The sequence below is a fragment of the Gymnoscopelus microlampas genome, assembly GCF_963454915.1.
Source record: "Gymnoscopelus microlampas genome assembly, chromosome: 4".
In the NCBI taxonomy this organism is placed as follows: domain Eukaryota; kingdom Metazoa; phylum Chordata; class Actinopteri; order Myctophiformes; family Myctophidae; genus Gymnoscopelus; species Gymnoscopelus microlampas.
Window position 1 is genome coordinate 51,399,806 of NC_139941.1, and position 6,300 is coordinate 51,406,105.

A 6,300-nucleotide genomic window follows, 5' to 3' on the forward strand; every position below is an offset into this window, starting at 1 on the left:
CAGAAGCACAGATCGTAATTTTTTTCCGCTTTAAAACATATTTTCAAAGATTTGCAAGCAAGGACCAGCCTCTCTCTGTGTGTGTGTGTGTGTGTGTGTGTGTGTGTGTGTGTGTGTGTGTGTGTGTGTGTGTGTGTGTGTGTGTGTGTGTGTGTGTGTGTGTGTGTGTGTGTGTGTGTGTGTGTGTGTGTGTGGGTGGGTGGGTGGGTGGGTGTGCGTGTGCGCGTGCGCGCATGTGGTTTTGTGATGGAGGGTGAGGAGGTCAAACCATCAATAGTTAAAGCAATGTTTGAGGAAGTCATCAGTGGGTGAAGAAGAACTTTCGGGATTCTCCAAAGTCATACTTTAGCTGTTTTCAACTTGGTGTCCCTATTTATGACATGTTACTATAGGCTAAAATGTCCCAAAAAACTTTTCATTCAACCTTTATTTAAGATTCTCGGAGAGATCAATTGAGGGAGACCCTCATTTACAATGATGCCGAGATTACACACATATAAATACCATAAGAGTAACAAGAAAAAACAATAAAGTTGTTAACATCAATCAGTTAAAATAGTTGCATGCAGGTAAGACACTGTTATTATATAGATTCCTAAAATGGCCAATAGATACTAGGGTATTCAATTTAAGCTCTTGTTGCAGGAGGTTCCAAGACTCAGGTGCACCAAAGCTGAAAGCAGCCTTTCCCTGTTCCAGATTGGCAAAAGGAACCAGCAGGATTAGCCAATCGCTGGAGCGGGTTAGAATGTGATTAGGTTTCAGACGTAGCATGGATGAGATATAAGGTGGTAATTTTCCAACCAGGGCTTTATAAATAAAAAGATGCCAATGACTATTGCGTCTCTCAGTCAGAGAAGACCAGCCCACCTTATCATACAAGGCACAGTGATGGGTGTTGTAGGTATCACCAGTAATACATCTCAGAGCTGAGTGGTAAACTGTGTCCAGAGGCTTGAGTGTGGAGGCGGCTGCATGGCGGTAGATTATATCTCCGTAGTCCAGTACCGATAGAAATGTGTCTTCAATAATCCTTTTCCTACAGAGCATGGGGAAACTGGTTTTATTCCTATATAGGCAGCCATCCTTTGACGGAGTTTTACAACAAGGTTATTTATGTGATGTTTGAAATTAAGCTTGTCGTCCAGCCAAATACCAAGGTATTTATATTCTGTGACTTTTTCTATTGAAGATCCATTGGTGGTGGTTTTAAAGAGATTGGAGTGGTCTATGTGTCTGGATTTGGAGAAGACCATGAATTTGTTTTTTATTGTCGTTTTTTATTAAGTGTTAATTTAAGACTGGTGAAGGAGTGTTGTAGGGAGTTAAAGGATAGTTGTAATTTTTCACAAATTATCGGAAAAGAAACACTACTTCACAATTTAAAAAATAAATAGCTATACAGTACATGCTCACAATAGTGTCACATCGCAGCAGCCAAACTGAGGGACTTTATGTAAAAAAGCTAGTCATGGTTCACATGACGCTTGTCTGTCACGAGCGTCATGGCGGAATTTCTGGTTTTGGCACTTTCTCCATTTACAACCCGTACATGTATAGAGTGTTTGTTCAGTAACAGTGTTAAATAGCTCTATATTGTGATAGTAATCATTACTATAGAGTGTTTGTTCAGTAACAGTGTTAAATAGCTCTATATTGTGATAGTAATCATTGCTATAGAGTATTTATTCAGTAACAGTGTTAAATAGCTCTATATTGTGATAGTAATCATTACTATAGAGTGTTTGTTCAGTAACAGTGTTAAATAGCTCTATATTGTGATAGTAATCATTACTATAGAGTGTTTGTTCAGTAACAGTGTTAAATAGCTCTATATTGTGAATGGGCACTCTCTCTTGATTGGCTGAAATTGGCAACCCACCTGCAGTGAAATGTAAGAGAACATGAGGCACATTGATGTTATCTCATTCCCTTATTGATATTGTGACATTCCATTCAAACCAAGCAAATTAAAGCCAAAATCTAACATCTGAACTTCAAACCATTCATGATCAGGGGCCCAGATCCCAGGGGGGAAGGAACGGATAGAAACACAACAGTGGAGCTGAAAAACGGAAAGATAAATAATCACCTCAGACCACCCTAGAGGACCAGGTCCACCCATCACCTCAGACCACCCTAGAGGACCAGGTCCACCCATCACAGGGAAATAGTGATGTCATGATGATCCTAACACATTAATTATCACACATTATAAATGATTACATAATAATGAATGACTTATGGTCAATTATAAAATAATAAAACCTTTTTCACAAACATGGTTGACTGACTTCCATTCAGATAGATATTAATATTATATATGTTATGAAGAACTCTGATTGTGTGTGATCATTAATTTAATGTTTCAATATAGTGTTGAACTGAAATATTATGTTTGTGTTTTCTGACGACAGAAACTATACAAAGTAATTTGATGAACCGCCCACACTAATTGGGACTCCCTCTTCCTTTGGTGTGTCGCCCAGGTGGCGCCTAAACCCTGACCTTTAACCTCACATAAACTATGTCTATGAACCTAACCTTAACCCTAAACCCTGACCTTTAAGTTAACCTCACATAAACTATGTCTATAAACCTAACCATAAAATCACCTCAAAACCACGTCAACCTTTGCGTAACATTGGGAAAAGACAGTAATTATCGTTAGCCTTCGCTAGCCATTTAGCATTTTGAATTGTTTAAAGGACACATTAGTGAAAAAGGTTGATGATGTCATCATTGTGCTGCTGCTATGAGTATTTAAAAGCTGAATGGACACACATGTATTTCCTCCTTTCTCCACTAGGGAGCAGCAATGACTCTCTGCTTCTCTGAAAACACACCCAGGTGTTCTGTGAAAAGACAAAAAAAAACAATAAGAATCAGAATGTATTAACTGTGTGAACATGTTAACAGAATAACCTTCCCTTATAATAGCACATAATCATTCCCAAATGATTATTAATCAGGGACGTGCTGGCCACTGGGAAATTCGGGAAAATTCCAGAACGGCCGCGCCATTTACGGGCCGCCAAACGGCCGGTGGGCCACCCAACACACACACACAAAATTTTCGATAATAAAAAAAAAAAAAAAAAGAAAATCCCAGAGCTGAATTTTGGTCCCAGCACGCCCCTGTTATTAATGTGTCATTAATAACTTGTTACATTTTTGTTAATGATTTAATTATTTAAAACTATAAATGGGTAATAGATCATGAACAAGTTATTAATAAACTACTTAAAAACCTAACCTCCCAGCACCCTCCCTGCAACTACAGTAACCATCAAAGTAGAAACAACTCAGTCCATTCAAACAACATTTGACCAATACTTTGTCAATAGTGTATCTTAGTAGGAAGGGCAGCTCAGTTGGTAGAACACTCTCCTTTGGACCACAAGGTTCTGTCTTTGATCCTGATAGTGATGGAATGATTAGTGTTTTAACTGTACTAAATCATTGGGTACAGATCATTGAAATGTTTATTTCAACCAAGAGGACCCCCCCCCCCCCCATCTGATCACATTGTCATCAGTGATACAACAAATCATTTGATTATTAAATGTGATTATTAGATTCATTATTATAATAAATTAAGCAGAAGACACATGATAATGTGAATTCACACGACCGGCATGGTTCACCAGGCTAGTTGTTTCACTTCTACACAAGCATGTTGTTTTGTGTATTTGTTTGTAGTTTTATACACTTTTATACATAAACAAAAATAATAAAAGTTCAGTAAAAAGAAAGAGGAAGTGAACCTGGGTGTGTGGGAGGAGTCTAAAGATCATCATTGGTTGTCGGCACCAGAATACGACCTGATAGAAGAAGAAGAGAGACAGTTAAAACACACAAACAAATGCATTTGATGTACTGTATTGTGGGCATTTCTCCATAAAATGCATAAATGTACACACAACATTCAGTCATCAGAACTAATGTGAACATTTGACTCATATTTAGGACTAAATGTAACACTGATGTATTAAAGCTAAATGTGACAACATAGAACACACTTTGACCTCTAACTAGGTCGTCTAAACTGGTCTAAACCGGTTAAGGTTCAAAACCAATATAAACCAGTGTAGGTTGTGGCTTTACATGTTTGTTTGTTTGTTTGTTTGCATTTCTCTGAGGGTTCCATATGTCATGTGATCCTCTGTTGATCTGACCTCATTTCTTCCACTGGTAGTATAATAATTAATGAAACATGTTAATTAAACATGTTAATTAAACATGCTAATCACCTCGTTTCTTCCACTGGAAGTAGATGAATCCAGACAGGAACAAGACCAGACCCAGAACCAGACCTGATGCTCCCATGGCCACCTTGTTCTTCACTGACTCTGGCATGGAGAAATCTGACAATACAAATATTATATCTCATATCATATCATATCATATCATATTATTACAGTAGATTAAAACACCTTGTTCTTCACTGACTCAGACATGGAGTCATCTGACAATAAGCTACAACAACCAAACACAATAAACAATAAACAGACGACACAGTCATTGTGAGTCTGTTCAGTAATAATGAGTCCAACCCTATTGGTCCAGTCCTTGAGGAGTTTGTCACCTGATGTGACATGTCCTTCTTAGAGCTAAATACATCCAAAACAAAGGATATGATGATAGATTTTAGAAGACATGAATCAACCTTTTACTATGATGATTATAAACCAGGCTGTGGAATGTGCAGAAAGTATCTTGGGACAGAGTCATAGACTCAGAACTGTGAGGCAGTTTGTAAAAAAGAACATCAGCGCTTGTTCTGTCTTAGAAAACGGTCTTGTTTTCACATTGATGAAACCATGATGACTCTTTAAACTGCTTTTATCAAATCAATCTGGTCTTATATCTGTTTTTATCAAATCAATCTGGTCTTTAATCTGTTTTCATCAAATCAATAAGCTCATAGCACGACACCGAGTGCCGCGCTATGAGCTTGTAGATCTGCTATTTTTGTAAAATCTTGAACATTTGTGCAAATGTTTGAATATAATTTACATATTTAATTTTTTAAACAACATTTTTAACTCAAACATTTTCTTCTTGAACAACATATTTTGATGGGGATCAGCGGCCCAAAACAATTTGGGGGTCCTTGACAAGAAAAGGTTTGAGCACTACTGATATTTTTTTTTCAAAAAATTAAGACATATGTTGAGAGACATTTGACAGTTACAAATGTTTGCTTTAAAAATACATATATTCAAATATTTGCACAAATGTTAAAGATTTTTCAAAAATAGCAGATCTACAAGCTCATAGTGCGGCACTCGGTGCCGCGCTATGAGCTTTTATATCTGCTATTTTGACAGTAGATTACACTAGATTACAGTAACTGACCCCAGTCCATCTTGATAGGCGCGGTCAGGCTGGGATGTTCCACCATGCATGTGATCTTCTCTCCTGATCTGTAATACACACACACACACACACACACACACACACACACACACACACACACACACACACACACACACACTGGTAGTACCAGTAGAGGTGTCTATTAGGTGTGTATTTCTATGTATAGGTGTCTGTTAGGTGTGTACCTGGGTGTGTACTCCAGGTAGGAGTGGTACTGGTAGTACCAGTCTCCATCAGACAGCTCAGCGGTAGAGAAGAGACCAGAGGTCAAAGGTTCTTGACCTATCCACCAGGTCACCAGGATCACTTTGGGATAGAAGTCGTAGCTGCTGCACCTCAGCATGTGAGTGTGTTCACCACGACGAGGGGGAGTCACTGACTTCAGTCTCACTTTGGGCTCCACTGGATAAATAAGATTATTATTATCATTATTATTATTATTTTTATTATTACCCTTATCATTATTATTACATGTATTAATATATACCAGTCATTTGAACATGTCATCATCATTAATAATTGTATATTATCCAAATGAGATCCAAATGATCTAGAAAGCTTCAACAGGCTTACAACCCCTCCCGCTCTCTCAGATCAGCTAACACTGGGAAGCTGTCAGAATCTTCTCTAAAACACCCTGGACAACGCTCCACACGTCCTAGACTCTTCTCCCTTCTGGCTCCCAAACGGTGGAACGGACTGCCCATTGTAGTTAGAGCTGCAGACTCACTCCCAATCTACCACCATAATCTGCAGACTGTAGCAATAGACCTAGCCTTGAACTCGATTTTTTTTTAGTTTTTGTCGCATTCCTAAGCCAATAATTTGATGACCGGCGGTCTCTCCAATAGGAGACTCAAAGAGTCTCCTTTGAGTCTCCTACCAGAGACATTAGCATCTTTCCAAATTAATCAATCA

The 6,300-nt window shown here is 38.3% G+C and overlaps 1 long non-coding RNA gene across 1 annotated transcript; it reads right to left on the minus strand.

Moving 5' to 3' along the window:
- Positions 1-420: 420 nt before the first annotated feature.
- On the minus strand, positions 421-5,690 carry LOC311043822. The gene is made up of 6 exons (XR_014600649.1): positions 5,568-5,690; positions 5,362-5,429; positions 4,254-4,367; positions 3,768-3,824; positions 2,093-2,855; positions 421-1,039 (listed from the first exon to the last, which is right to left on the minus strand). It is a non-coding gene; the product is annotated as an uncharacterized lncRNA (long non-coding RNA).
- Positions 5,691-6,300: the final 610 nt, after the last annotated feature.